The 15,114-nt window shown below is 52.6% G+C and overlaps 4 non-coding genes across 4 annotated transcripts; 2 read left to right on the top strand and 2 right to left on the bottom strand.

Moving 5' to 3' along the window:
* Nucleotides 1-164, top strand: LOC138835073 (U1 spliceosomal RNA). Its single transcript, XR_011374419.1, has one exon. It is a non-coding gene; the product is annotated as a U1 spliceosomal RNA (small nuclear RNA).
* Nucleotides 165-4,695: 4,531 nt separating this feature from the next.
* Nucleotides 4,696-4,859, bottom strand: LOC138834816 (U1 spliceosomal RNA). The gene has a single exon (XR_011374267.1). It is a non-coding gene; the product is annotated as a U1 spliceosomal RNA (small nuclear RNA).
* Nucleotides 4,860-9,691: 4,832 nt separating this feature from the next.
* Nucleotides 9,692-9,855, top strand: LOC138834864 (U1 spliceosomal RNA). Its single transcript, XR_011374282.1, has one exon. It is a non-coding gene; the product is annotated as a U1 spliceosomal RNA (small nuclear RNA).
* A 4,528-nt stretch (nucleotides 9,856-14,383) lies between these two features.
* Nucleotides 14,384-14,547, bottom strand: LOC138835160 (U1 spliceosomal RNA). Its single transcript, XR_011374478.1, has one exon. It is a non-coding gene; the product is annotated as a U1 spliceosomal RNA (small nuclear RNA).
* Nucleotides 14,548-15,114: the final 567 nt, after the last annotated feature.

The raw sequence follows: 15,114 nt of genomic DNA on the forward strand, positions 1-15,114 counted from the left end.
ATACTTACCTGGCAGGGGAGATACCATGATCACGAAGGTGGTTTTCCCAGGGCGAGGCTTATCCATTGCACTCCGGATGTGCTGACCCCTGCGATTTCCCCAAATGCGGGAAACTCGACTGCATAATTTGTGGTAGTGGGGGACTGCGTTCGCGCTCTCCCCTGATATGCGTGTTGAAAAGTAGATAGTATTTTACGTTTTACTTTTCTTGTGTTCGTTTATGTTCATAAGATCTACTTCTATTTGGCTTGTCACTTTTGACCTATAATATGGAGAGCTCTCTAGCGTTTTTCGCATAATTACCATTAGACACATACGTGAGCTTACGCTCCTCTCTGTAATCAGACCCTAAGTGTTTGTAACTCTTACTAGCTTATGGTTTTGTAGTAAAGCCGTCTCTTCGGTTCGGCTCCTAAAGCAGCTGTTTTCTTCTTGTGCCACTGGGCCGCTTGCTTTCGCCAGGCGGATAACCGAGCCTGCTCGTGTCACCTTTAGTGTCTGCAAATCTCCGGTCCATAGCAGCCACTGCCTATCGCCCATTACCTCTAGCTTGTCCTAGTGGAAGAGCTCGAGATCGCGGCTTAAGTAGGCTCTCCGCCTCAAACCGGCCGCCCAGGGGCAGAGACACACGTGTCTTCCACTGGCCACCCAGATTCCAAAGCGGCTGATGAGACCTGGGTCCACCATGGCAGAACACTGGTCTTGAGAGAAAAGCATTTGGAGGGCGAGGGGACAGGAAGGGAAAGGCATTTAAGTTCTTTCCGCCAGGACCCGCATCCCAGGCCACTGTGGCTATCACACAGGGAGCTACCCGCTCGTGTCCGGTGTCCAGCCCCTGGGCGCATTTGTCCCCAGGAGGTGGCGCTGCGACTCCAGCGCCAGAGCGCCAGCCGTGAGCGCAAAGGCCCAGGGACAGCGCCAGGCCCTGAGTTCAAGCCCCACAACCGACGGGGGCCGGGGGGCGGGGGAGAGGGGGGGAGAAAAGGAAAGGAAAGGAAGCTATGTTGAGGAAAGTCGTGTTGTATTGATCCGCTGGCTCGGGCCGTTCAGGATGGTCGCTCAGATGGCCTTCCCTTCGGAAGGGTGGTGGTGGCAGGGATAAGGCAGGTCCTCTTCTCTACTTGGCTTTCTAAGCAGATCGGGAAGACTTGGGAGTCTCTGGTTTCCTCCCTTCAACACCCATTCCCCACCCCCACCCCCACCCCCCCCCCCCCCCGCACCAACCAGGGCTTACCTTCCCATGGACTGGGTGCGGACTGGTCTCCCCTCCTCTACTCCTGCTGACTTCCAACTTCTGGCTACTGTTAGGAAGCCCAGGAAAACTAGTGAAAAGCGGGGAATGGGCTCAGAACAGAATAAGATAGGGCAGCCAAGGGCTGGGAAGGTGGCTCAGTGGTAGAGCGCTTGCCTTGCATGCCTGAGGTCCTGGGTTCGATTCCTCAGCACCACATAAGAAAAAAGAAAAAAGCCGGAAGTGGCGCTGTGGCTCATAGTGGTAGAGTGCTAGCCTTGAACTGAAGAGCTGAGGGACAGCGCCCAGACCCAGAGTTCAGGCCCCACGACTGGACCCAAAAAAAAAGGGAAGCCAGGTTCTCTCTTTGAAAGGGAAAATAGGAAACCCTCCCAAGATTATCCCAGGGTCTGAGCCCCCTGTGCAGTGGCAGTAAGGTCAAATGGAATGACTTCCTGTGCACACAGCCCGACCCGACTGCCAGCGACGTTGCAATTCCCGCGTGCGGGCACCTGTGACTCCTCCGGGCTTCACTTTACTTCTGCAGCTGTTTTATTTTGTGGTTGTTGAATTTGGCAGTTCTATACAACTGAGTACAAAGAGGACCAAGAAGTACCAAAACCAAATTTGTGATTCTCATAAACCAGTTTTGTACCTAACACACAGCAGCAATTTTTTAAGTTCCCTTTAGGCGGAAAAAAAGAAAAAAGAAAAGAATTCTACACACTTGTTTCCTGTTCAATGCATGGGCTGATATCACTAGATCAATTTCCTTCTTGAAGAAAGAGGAGAGGCAAGCGACTGAGGCAGGATGAATCTGACTGACACTTTTTGGAAAAGAGCCTCATCTGGGAAAGGGCTTGTTTCCACAGCCAGGTGTTTCATGTAGTGACTGAACCACACAGTACTGTGTCCATTAATCGAAGAGGGGTGGGGAAAACTTGCACCTCAGAAGAGCCGTGGTGTGAGTGTGTTTAAACTTTTTAATGGATGGGGAAATGTCCCTGGACCCACACAGCTGTATACTTGTTTGTATTTGTTTCCCTTTGAGACTTGTATTTCTGTCCTGTTTGGAGCTGTACCTTGTCCAGCATCTGTAAATTACGGTTCCTTCTGAAGCAACAGCAGCAGCAGAATTCTGTTTTATAAAGGCAACAGTGGCTTTAAAAAGAAAAAAAAAGGGGGGGGGGAGGGGGGAGGCTGGGAAGGGTTGTGAAGGGTAAACAAAGGAGGAGGCTGCAATGCTTGGTAAGAAATGTACGCATTATCCTGCCCATGTAATTGTAACCCCTCTGTACAGTATGTTCACAAATAAAATTAAATTAAATTAAAAAAAAGAAGAAATGTACTCATTATCTTGCCCATGTAAGTGTAACCCCTCTGTACAGTATGTTCACAATAAAAAATAAAAAAAGAAAATAAAAGAAAAAAAAAAAGGTCCTCTCTCTCTAGGTATGTGAACTTAGGAAATGAAAGATATACCTTATCCAATAGGCAGATCATTAATTTCACACATTCTCGAAAAAAAAAAAAAAAAGAGTAAGTGCTCACCTGGGCAGCTGCACGATACAGTGAAACCCCCTCGACAGTCACACAGGCACAGAGACACGCACCTGCACAGGAATGCACAACAGGACAGGTCCGGCCCCAGGTTGTGGTCAAAATACTTCCTGTGCCTATGTGAAAGTGCATCCCTGAAGTGCCGGGGTTGTTTTGGAAAAGAGCCGGAGGAACGAGGGAGAGTGAGTGACAGAGCGTGAAACAGACCCCGGTGGACAGGTCCAAATGCCCACCACCCCCCGCACCCGCCCGTACTGTGAAACGGGATGGCCTAGGCCGCATGGGTCAGCAGAACACACTGCAAGGTGCGTTAAATACGTCGGTTTCCTTAGGGAGCCGACGAAGGGAACACCACGCGCTCTTCAGGCAGGAAAAGAGTTTATGTACCGGACTGCTGCCCCGCCGGGCATGGTGGAGAAGCATGGCTGAGAGGAAGGGAAGGGGACGACTCAGCTGGGCCAGGGACGGGAGCAGGTGGGCCAGGTGGGGGAAGGCGTGGCCACACCGGATCCCGACGTGACCTCGGGGTCTGGGACGCTCCTAAGGTCAGATGGGAGGCTGGTGACCAGAGGTGGCCCAGCGGTGGAGAGCGCGCAGGGACGGCGCCCAGGCCCCGACCCAGGTTAACACGAATCCATCCGGAGCGGGGAAGAGAGGGAAGCGCAGCCGCCCCTGAGCGGCGGCCACAGCAGCGGACCGCTGTGGACTCAGGGCAGAGAAGGTGCCTCGCACTCGTCCCCCATCACGTCCTCGTCTCCCCCCGCCGCGGCGGTGCCGGCAGGGATGGCAAGGCCGGCGCCGCCAGGGTTCTCGGCAAGGAAAGGCGGAGACAACAAGGCCTTTTCTCAACCCTTTCCTGTCGGCTTGCTCCTCGCACGAAGCACCATCTCCGGAGACGGCTCCGGAGTCCTCGCCTTCCCGGAGTCGGAGGAAAAGCGACACGAGGATCCCCGAGCCCTGAAGGACCCCGCAGACCCCAGGACGCGCTCGTCCGTCTTCGCCCCAAAACTTCCCGCGCAGACCCGGCCCAGGTGCTGCTGCTGCCGGCTCCCGACCGGGCTGCACATGAGCCTGGGCTGCGGCATGCGACCTCCGACCCCGCTGCACGGGAATCCGACTGCAGCAGCCACGTTACGTTGTCTCACCGTCGGGAAGCAAAGGCTATATATATATATATATATATTCCGGATTCTCCCTTTGGTTCCCACCAGGGGCTTCACTGGAATTCACCGAAATATGTCCCAAACTTCCTATTTCATCGGGGACCAGAACCGTCACCTCCTGGGTTTCCATACTCTGAGTTGTATCGTTACTCACCCCTTTCCGGTAAGCTAACAGTTAACCCTTGAATCATTTCATCCCCTCGTTGACGAAGTTCCACCTCTGGGAAAAAATAGACATACCCAACAGCCAGAAAGCTCGGAGCTCATTCCTCAGAACCGCGTACAGTTTAGAAACAAGTCGGGCTAATATAACTGTCGCCGAGCAAAAACGTCATCTGGAACACCACCATGGGCAAACGAGAAAACGTCGACCGACGTGGTCGACGTAGGTTCTCGCCAAAACGCGCTAGCCTTACTAAACTTCCTGTTTTCCGAACCACGTAGGCCCACTACCACAGCTCCTTAACCACAGGCAACCAACAAAAAGACACAAAGCTGGCCAGAAACACCAGTCTTTATTTTCTTTTTTGTTGTTCGGTCGTGGGGCCTAGGGACTGTCCTTCCTGCAGCTCAAGGCTAGCAACCCTACCACTTGAGCCATAGCGCCACACCGGGCTTTTCTCTTTTTGCTTATGTGGTGCTGGGGAATCGAACCCAAGGCCTACATGCATGCAAGAAAAACGCCCTACTACTGACCCACCTTCTCAGTCCCGCATCATTCTATTTTTTTCACCTCGTTACCAGGGGAGAGCGCGAACGCAGTCCCCCACTACCACAAATTATGCAGTCGAGTTTCCCACATTTGGGGAAATCGCAGGGGTCAGCACATCCGGAGTGCAATGGATAAGCCTCGCCCTGGGAAAACCACCTTCGTGATCATGGTATCTCCCCTGCCAGGTAAGTATGAGTTGCTCAGCTCGCCCGCACACACACCCTCGCACACGCCTCACTCTCAACTCACGGTCACCTGCCTCAACGCCACCCACTCACAACAACCCCTTCGCCCTCATCCTCGCCCAGAGGAAAAATCGTCCCCACTTCCTTCACCTATTGCCCACGCGGGACCTGCAGGCCCGAGACCTGGGGGACCGGCAGGCTCCGCGCGCTCGCTCATCTGCATACGACACGCCCTCGGGGTGCTGCCCACATGCCCCGCCTACCAAGACCCTCCCCGGACTCTCGCGCACGCGTCTCCGCCCGCCGGAGCCTGGCTGCGGGCCTGGGAGCTGGACGGATCCTCTACCAACACGGCGCTTCCTTGCCCACCGCTCAGCCCTTTCGCTACCCTCGGCGGGAAGGGACCCGGGCGAGCAGGCCCGGCAGCCTCTGCGCGAAGCCTCATCTGCGTACGCCTCGCCCCTGTGCTGACTGACGTCGGGAAGCTGACTCCCTCCCACACCCCCCGGGGGAGCCTTCCGTGCCAGCCGGCGGAGGTCGGCTCCCGCGTGTGTGTTTGTTGTTCACATTTGGAGAAGACAATGGAGAGTTAGTCACTTCATCTTCAGATGCTAGCTATCTGACACTAGAAAATAGCAATCTAGCTTCTGACGACGATATTCACCTTTAATTAAAAAAATTAATAAATGGAAGCTGCACTGGTCGCTTACACCTGTCCTAGCTACGCAGGAGGCTGAGATCTGAGGATCATGGGTTTGAGGCCACTCTGGACAGAAAAGTCCATGAGACTCTTTACCTTCAATTAACCATTAAAAGAATGGAAGCGGAGCTGTGGCTCAAGTTGTAGTGTTAGCTTTGAGCAAAAAAAAAAAAAAAAAAAGCTCAGGGACAGTGCCCAGGCCCTGATTTTAAAGCTCCATGAGAATAAATGATGATTTCTAAAAATCTTAACACTTAAAAAAAATAAATCCCCATGACCAGCAAACAAAAAAATGAAAACCTCTCTGAAAATGGCACCATTAAACGTAGATAGGATTTTCTTTTTTTTTGTTTTGTTTTTTTGTCGGTTGTGGGGCTTGAACTCTGGGCCTGGGCGCTGTCCCTCAGCTCTTCAGCTCAAGGCTAGTGCTCTACCACTTGAGCCACAGTGCCACTTCCGGTTTTCTGGTGGTTTATTGGAGATAGGAGTTTCACGGTCTCTCCTGCCCGGGCTGGCTTTGAACCGCGATCCTCAGATCTCAGCCTCCTGAGTAGCTAGGATTACAGGCGTGAGCCACCGGCGCCCGGCTAGGATTTTCATGTTTTGAATGCTGTTAGCAACTACTACATACTTTTGCCATGTACTTTCCTATTGGTTTCTTCCTCTTCATCCTCGTCTACTCTGGTGGGCCTGGCACTGTCTTTAAGCTCTTCAGCTTTAGGCTAGCACTTGAGCCACAGAGCCACTTCCAGCTTTTTCTGCTTATGTGGTGCTGAGGAATCGAACCCAGGGCGCCATGCATGGGAGGCAAGCACTCTACCACTGAGCCAACTTCCGAGCCTTGTTGTTTTGTTATTGTTGTTGGTGGTGGTGATGGTTGAACTCAGGGTCAGGACTTATTCCTGAGCTTTTTTGCTCAAGGCTAGCACTTTACCACTTTTGAGCCATAGCTCCACTTCAGGTTTTCTGGTGGTTAATTGGAGATAAGAGTCTCATGGACTGGTCTTCCCTGGCTTGCTTTGAACTGCTATTCTCAGATCTCAGCCTCCTGAGTAGCTAGGATTACAGGAATGAGCCTACTATCTATGCCCAGCTTAGACTAACTGTCGGTCCTGGGGCCAGAGCACTGTCCCTCAGCTCTTCAGCTCAAGGCTAGCGCTCTGCCACCGAGCTACAATACCAGTTCCGGTTTTCTGGTGTTTTACTGGAGATAAGAGTTTCACAAACTTTCCTGCCCAGGCTGGCTCCGAACTGTGAACCTCACTTCTCAGGATTATAGACAAACCACTGGTGCCCGACAATATTTTTTTAATATTCTAAAACTGGTTTTATTATTTTTTATTTTTGCTTATGTGGTGCTGGGGAATCGAACCCAGGGCCTCATGCATACAAGGCAAGCGCTCTACCACTGAGCCACCTTCCCAGCCCCTCTAAAACTGGTTTTAGAACCTTATAACCTCATTTGTACTATTCTACTAGCCTTGTGAATAGTCCCTTGTCTTATTTCTCAGGCAAACTGCAGATGAATCTTAATAGTCTTCCTATAGCGACTACTTTAGTACCACAGGGTCCAATATAAATCCAACCTTTTCCATGAGGAGGTCTAGATCTAAGTTGCTAAGTTTCCAAATCTGTGTCTTACCACTCTTGGAATATGTTTACACTCATATAAACATGTCTTTAACTTTCCTACTAGTAAACTTCTTGGGGACAGACTTTGTATGCTTCTCATAATTATCTCTATACTAAATATGGGAAAATAAACGAATATAACACTAAATGAAGGGACCAATCTAGTCAACTAAAAAGAAAGATACCTTATAACTGTAGCATAATTATATAATCTATATAATCTACATAATATTGCTTACTTTAACTTAAATTACACGTAATCTAAACATAGTCTTTGTTTTAAAAAAAAGACTTTTTATTTTTGTCAGTCATGGGCCCTAAACTCAGGGCTTGGATGCTGTCCCTGAGCTTTTGTGCTGAAGGCTAGTGCTCTACCATGTTGAGCCACAGCTCCACTTCTGGTTTTGGAGTGGTTAATTGGAGATAAGAGCCTTACAAACTTCTGGCTTTGAATTCAGATCTCAGCCTCCTCAGTAGTTAGGATTACAGGCAAACCCCAGGATTGGCAAAAAAAAAAAAAAAAAAAAAAAAAAAAAAGAGTCTCATGGACTTTTCTGCCCTGGCTGGCTTACAATGGCAGTCCTCAGATCTCAGGCTCCTGACTACCTAGGATTACTGGCCTGAGCCACCCAGTGCTCAGCTGTGGTGCTCAGCTAGTACTCACTTATCTTCCCTCCCCTATTCCTGTTCTTTTAAAATGTTAAGTAGTTTAGCTATTGTGAAAAAACCTGAGTTTGCAGGTTTTTAGTGTATTAATTTTCACCTAGGTAGATGCTGAAGAGCAATGAGGGTATAAGGAAGTGTGTTTTGAGGTGTTTGAGGAACTTCAGAGCTGAATTCCGAGCAGAATGTACCCATTGGGCCAGGTTCTAAGCACAGTTTTTGTTTTTTGTGTTGTGGTGCTTGTACTTTGGGCCTGGGCACTGTCCCTGAGATTTTTTTGCTCAAAGCTGGCACTCTACAACTTGAGCCACTGCTCCACTTCCATCCTTTTGATGGTTAATTGAAGATAAAGAGTCTCATGGACTTTTCTGTCCAGAGTGGCTTCAAACCCATGATCCTCAGATCTCAGCCTTGTGCATAGCTAGGACAGGTGTAAGCCACCAGTTCAGCTTCCGTTCATTTATTATTTTATTTTATTTATTATTTTTTTGGTCGGTCGTGGGGCCTGACCTCTAGGCCTGGGCACTGTCCCTCGGCTCTTAAGCTCAACACTAGTGCTCTACCGCTTGCTTGAGCCACAGCGCCACTTCCGGCTTTTTTCTATGTGGTGCTGAGGAATCGAACTCAGGGCCTCATGCATGCAAGGCAAGCGCTCTACCACTGAGCCACCTTCCCAGGCCCGTATTTCTTTTTTTAATTGAAGGCGAATATCATCGTCAGAAGTTAGATTTCTATTTTCTAGTGTCAAATAGCTAGCATCTGAGGATGAAATGATTAACTGTCCACTGTCTTCTCCAAATGTGAACATCCCATTTGGCAAAGCTCCTGTTCTTGGAACTTATTACAGCAGCTATACACTATTCAAACAGAAGAGCCATACCTGAGAGGGTGGATGTGGCACCCGAAGCATGGAAAACCATAAATAAGGGCCCGGGTAGGTTCTTTTGCTTTTTGTATTCTTATTTTTTTATTTTCCTCATTGTCAGTCCCGAGGCTTGAACTCAGAGCCCGGGCACCGTCCCTGAGGCTGTCTGAGCTCAAGGCTGGCGCTCTACCACTCGCGCCACAGCGCCATTCTGGCTTTTCCCGTTTCGGTGGTGCCGAGGACTGGAAGGCAGGGCTGGCTGCACAGGCCAGGCCAGCTCTCCCGCCGAGCCACGACCCGGCCTCCAGGAGACCCTGCCATTAACCACCGCAGAGAACAGGACCGAACAAACGAATGAATGAAAGAATGAAGGAATGTGAGTAAGCAACTAAGTCAAACTGCTTTAAGGAAAGCTTAAAATTCAAAGGACAAACACACACGCGGGAGCCGACCTCCGCCGGCTGGCACGGAAGGCTCCCCCGGGGGGTGTGGGAGGGAGTCAGCTTCCCGACGTCAGTCAGCACAGGGGCGAGGCGTACGCAGATGAGGCTTCGCGCAGAGGCTGCCGGGCCTGCTCGCCCGGGTCCCTTCCCGCCGAGGGTAGCGAAAGGGCTGAGCGGTGGGCAAGGAAGCGCCGTGTTGGTAGAGGATCCGTCCAGCTCCCAGGCCCGCAGCCAGGCTCCGGCGGGCGGAGACGCGTGCGCGAGAGTCCGGGGAGGGTCTTGGTAGGCGGGGCATGTGGGCAGCACCCCGAGGGCGTGTCGTATGCAGATGAGCGAGCGCGCGGAGCCTGCCGGTCCCCCAGGTCTCGGGCCTGCAGGTCCCGCGTGGGCAATAGGTGAAGGAAGTGGGGACGATTTTTCCTCTGGGCGAGGATGAGGGCGAAGGGGTTGTTGTGAGTGGGTGGCGTTGAGGCAGGTGACCGTGAGTTGAGAGTGAGGCGTGTGCGAGGGTGTGTGTGCGGGCGAGCTGAGCAACTCATACTTACCTGGCAGGGGAGATACCATGATCACGAAGGTGGTTTTCCCAGGGCGAGGCTTATCCATTGCACTCCGGATGTGCTGACCCCTGCGATTTCCCCAAATGTGGGAAACTCGACTGCATAATTTGTGGTAGTGGGGGACTGCGTTCGCGCTCTCCCCTGGTAACGAGGTGAAAAAAATAGAATGATGCGGGACTGAGAAGGTGGGTCAGTAGTAGGGCGTTTTTCTTGCATGCATGTAGGCCTTGGGTTCGATTCCCCAGCACCACATAAGCAAAAAGAGAAAAGCCCGGTGTGGCGCTATGGCTCAAGTGGTAGGGTTGCTAGCCTTGAGCTGCAGGAAGGACAGTCCCTAGGCCCCACGACCGAACAACAAAAAAGAAAATAAAGACTGGTGTTTCTGGCCAGCTTTGTGTCTTTTTGTTGGTTGCCTGTGGTTAAGGAGCTGTGGTAGTGGGCCTACGTGGTTCGGAAAACAGGAAGTTTAGTAAGGCTAGCGCGTTTTGGCGAGAACCTACGTCGACCACGTCGGTCGACGTTTTCTCGTTTGCCCATGGTGGTGTTCCAGATGACGTTTTTGCTCGGCGACAGTTATATTAGCCCGACTTGTTTCTAAACTGTACGCGGTTCTGAGGAATGAGCTCCGAGCTTTCTGGCTGTTGGGTATGTCTATTTTTTCCCAGAGGTGGAACTTCGTCAACGAGGGGATGAAATGATTCAAGGGTTAACTGTTAGCTTACCGGAAAGGGGTGAGTAACGATACAACTCAGAGTATGGAAACCCAGGAGGTGACGGTTCTGGTCCCCGATGAAATAGGAAGTTTGGGACATATTTCGGTGAATTCCAGTGAAGCCCCTGGTGGGAACCAAAGGGAGAATCCGGAATATATATATATATATATATAGCCTTTGCTTCCCGACGGTGAGACAACGTAACGTGGCTGCTGCAGTCGGATTCCCGTGCAGCGGGGTCGGAGGTCGCATGCCGCAGCCCAGGCTCATGTGCAGCCCGGTCGGGAGCCGGCAGCAGCAGCACCTGGGCCGGGTCTGCGCGGGAAGTTTTGGGGCGAAGACGGACGAGCGCGTCCTGGGGTCTGCGGGGTCCTTCAGGGCTCGGGGATCCTCGTGTCGCTTTTCCTCCGACTCCGGGAAGGCGAGGACTCCGGAGCCGTCTCCGGAGATGGTGCTTCGTGCGAGGAGCAAGCCGACAGGAAAGGGTTGAGAAAAGGCCTTGTTGTCTCCGCCTTTCCTTGCCGAGAACCCTGGCGGCGCCGGCCTTGCCATCCCTGCCGGCACCGCCGCGGCGGGGGGAGACGAGGACGTGATGGGGGACGAGTGCGAGGCACCTTCTCTGCCCTGAGTCCACAGCGGTCCGCTGCTGTGGCCGCCGCTCAGGGGCGGCTGCGCTTCCCTCTCTTCCCCGCTCCGGATGGATTCGTGTTAACCTGGGTCGGGGCCTGGGCGCCGTCCCTGCGCGCTCTCCACCGCTGGGCCACCTCTGGTCACCAGCCTCCCATCTGACCTTAGGAGCGTCCCAGACCCCGAGGTCACGTCGGGATCCGGTGTGGCCACGCCTTCCCCCACCTGGCCCACCTGCTCCCGTCCCTGGCCCAGCTGAGTCGTCCCCTTCCCTTCCTCTCAGCCATGCTTCTCCACCATGCCCGGCGGGGCAGCAGTCCGGTACATAAACTCTTTTCCTGCCTGAAGAGCGCGTGGTGTTCCCTTCGTCGGCTCCCTAAGGAAACCGACGTATTTAACGCACCTTGCAGTGTGTTCTGCTGACCCATGCGGCCTAGGCCATCCCGTTTCACAGTACGGGCGGGTGCGGGGGGTGGTGGGCATTTGGACCTGTCCACCGGGGTCTGTTTCACGCTCTGTCACTCACTCTCCCTCGTTCCTCCGGCTCTTTTCCAAAACAACCCCGGCACTTCAGGGATGCACTTTCACATAGGCACAGGAAGTATTTTGACCACAACCTGGGGCCGGACCTGTCCTGTTGTGCATTCCTGTGCAGGTGCGTGTCTCTGTGCCTGTGTGACTGTCGAGGGGGTTTCACTGTATCGTGCAGCTGCCCAGGTGAGCACTTACTCTTTTTTTTTTTTTTTTCGAGAATGTGTGAAATTAATGATCTGCCTATTGGATAAGGTATATCTTTCATTTCCTAAGTTCACATACCTAGAGAGAGAGGACCTTTTTTTTTTTCTTTTATTTTCTTTTTTTATTTTTTATTGTGAACATACTGTACAGAGGGGTTACACTTACATGGGCAAGATAATGAGTACATTTCTTCTTTTTTTTAATTTAATTTAATTTTATTTGTGAACATACTGTACAGAGGGGTTACAATTACATGGGCAGGATAATGCGTACATTTCTTACCAAGCATTGCAGCCTCCTCCTTTGTTTACCCTTCACAACCCTTCCCAGCCTCCCCCCTCCCCCCCCCTTTTTTTTTCTTTTTAAAGCCACTGTTGCCTTTATAAAACAGAATTCTGCTGCTGCTGTTGCTTCAGAAGGAACCGTAATTTACAGATGCTGGACAAGGTACAGCTCCAAACAGGACAGAAATACAAGTCTCAAAGGGAAACAAATACAAACAAGTATACAGCTGTGTGGGTCCAGGGACATTTCCCCATCCATTAAAAAGTTTAAACACACTCACACCACGGCTCTTCTGAGGTGCAAGTTTTCCCCACCCCTCTTCGATTAATGGACACAGTACTGTGTGGTTCAGTCACTACATGAAACACCTGGCTGTGGAAACAAGCCCTTTCCCAGATGAGGCTCTTTTCCAAAAAGTGTCAGTCAGATTCATCCTGCCTCAGTCGCTTGCCTCTCCTCTTTCTTCAAGAAGGAAATTGATCTAGTGATATCAGCCCATGCATTGAACAGGAAACAAGTGTGTAGAATTCTTTTCTTTTTTCTTTTTTTCCGCCTAAAGGGAACTTAAAAAATTGCTGCTGTGTGTTAGGTACAAAACTGGTTTATGAGAATCACAAATTTGGTTTTGGTACTTCTTGGTCCTCTTTGTACTCAGTTGTATAGAACTGCCAAATTCAACAACCACAAAATAAAACAGCTGCAGAAGTAAAGTGAAGCCCGGAGGAGTCACAGGTGCCCGCACGCGGGAATTGCAACGTCGCTGGCAGTCGGGTCGGGCTGTGTGCACAGGAAGTCATTCCATTTGACCTTACTGCCACTGCACAGGGGGCTCAGACCCTGGGATAATCTTGGGAGGGTTTCCTATTTTCCCTTTCAAAGAGAGAACCTGGCTTCCCTTTTTTTTTGGGTCCAGTCGTGGGGCCTGAACTCTGGGTCTGGGCGCTGTCCCTCAGCTCTTCAGTTCAAGGCTAGCACTCTACCACTATGAGCCACAGCGCCACTTCCGGCTTTTTTCTTTTTTCTTATGTGGTGCTGAGGAATCGAACCCAGGACCTCAGGCATGCAAGGCAAGCGCTCTACCACTGAGCCACCTTCCCAGCCCTTGGCTGCCCTATCTTATTCTGTTCTGAGCCCATTCCCCGCTTTTCACTAGTTTTCCTGGGCTTCCTAACAGTAGCCAGAAGTTGGAAGTCAGCAGGAGTAGAGGAGGGGAGACCAGTCCGCACCCAGTCCATGGGAAGGTAAGCCCTGGTTGGTGCGGGGGGGGGGGGGTGGGGGTGGGGGTGGGGAATGGGTGTTGAAGGGAGGAAACCAGAGACTCCCAAGTCTTCCCGATCTGCTTAGAAAGCCAAGTAGAGAAGAGGACCTGCCTTATCCCTGCCACCACCACCCTTCCGAAGGGAAGGCCATCTGAGCGACCATCCTGAACGGCCCGAGCCAGCGGATCAATACAACACGACTTTCCTCAACATAGCTTCCTTTCCTTTCCTTTTCTCCCCCCCTCTCCCCCGCCCCCCGGCCCCCGTCGGTTGTGGGGCTTGAACTCAGGGCCTGGCGCTGTCCCTGGGCCTTTGCGCTCACGGCTGGCGCTCTGGCGCTGGAGTCGCAGCGCCACCTCCTGGGGACAAATGCGCCCAGGGGCTGGACACCGGACACGAGCGGGTAGCTCCCTGTGTGATAGCCACAGTGGCCTGGGATGCGGATCCTGGCGGAAAGAACTTAAATGCCTTTCCCTTCCTGTCCCCTCGCCCTCCAAATGCTTTTCTCTCAAGACCAGTGTTCTGCCATGGTGGACCCAGGTCTCATCAGCCGCTTTGGAATCTGGGTGGCCAGTGGAAGACACGTGTGTCTCTGCCCCTGGGCGGCCGGTTTGAGGCGGAGAGCCTACTTAAGCCGCGATCTCGAGCTCTTCCACTAGGACAAGCTAGAGGTAATGGGCGATAGGCAGTGGCTGCTATGGACCGGAGATTTGCAGACACTAAAGGTGACACGAGCAGGCTCGGTTATCCGCCTGGCGAAAGCAAGCGGCCCAGTGGCACAAGAAGAAAACAGCTGCTTTAGGAGCCGAACCGAAGAGACGGCTTTACTACAAAACCATAAGCTAGTAAGAGTTACAAACACTTAGGGTCTGATTACAGAGAGGAGCGTAAGCTCACGTATGTGTCTAATGGTAATTATGCGAAAAACGCTAGAGAGCTCTCCATATTATAGGTCAAAAGTGACAAGCCAAATAGAAGTAGATCTTATGAACATAAACGAACACAAGAAAAGTAAAACGTAAAATACTATCTACTTTTCAACACGCATATCAGGGGAGAGCGCGAACGCAGTCCCCCACTACCACAAATTATGCAGTCGAGTTTCCCGCATTTGGGGAAATCGCAGGGGTCAGCACATCCGGAGTGCAATGGATAAGCCTCGCCCTGGGAAAACCACCTTCGTGATCATGGTATCTCCCCTGCCAGGTAAGTATGAGTTGTTCAGCTCGCCCGCACACACACCCTCGCAAATGCCTCACTTTTTACTTATGGTCTTCTATCTCTGGAGGCCTCCGCAACCTCACGCTCTCGAGTACCACCGCGCTGTTCAGAAAGTGCCCCGGTGCCATTCCGCCACGGTCCACGGCAGATGGGGAGGCCCGAAAGAGGAGGAACCAGCAGCCTCTGCGCTCACTTCATCTACATACGCACCGCCTCCCGGTCACGCCCTTCCCTAAACGCCCTCTAGGCCCCCTAAGGCTTGGGACTCCCGGGGCCGCGGGCGGGGAACCCGGCGTCGGAGACTGACCCGCGGCGGCGTGGGGCGGGCACCCACTCGGCTGCCGTCCCGCCCTCCGCTCCGCAGAAAGGAAGGAGTGTCAGCCCTTTCTGTCCCCCTCGGGAGCGATTGCCCGGGCCTCGCCTTCTAGCCCCCGGGGTCACGCGCCGACCTCCGCCGCCGGGCTGCGGGCCGGGCTGCGGGAGCGCCGCCCTGGACGACCCCGGAGCACGCGGTGTGAGTGCGAGGTCTCGCAGCTCAGCCGCGCTCTCCGCGGTCTTCC

Source organism: Dipodomys merriami, unplaced genomic scaffold (assembly GCF_024711535.1).
Source record: "Dipodomys merriami isolate MVZ:Mamm:240054 unplaced genomic scaffold, mDipMer1.0.p SCAF_1, whole genome shotgun sequence".
Taxonomy (NCBI): domain Eukaryota; kingdom Metazoa; phylum Chordata; class Mammalia; order Rodentia; family Heteromyidae; genus Dipodomys; species Dipodomys merriami.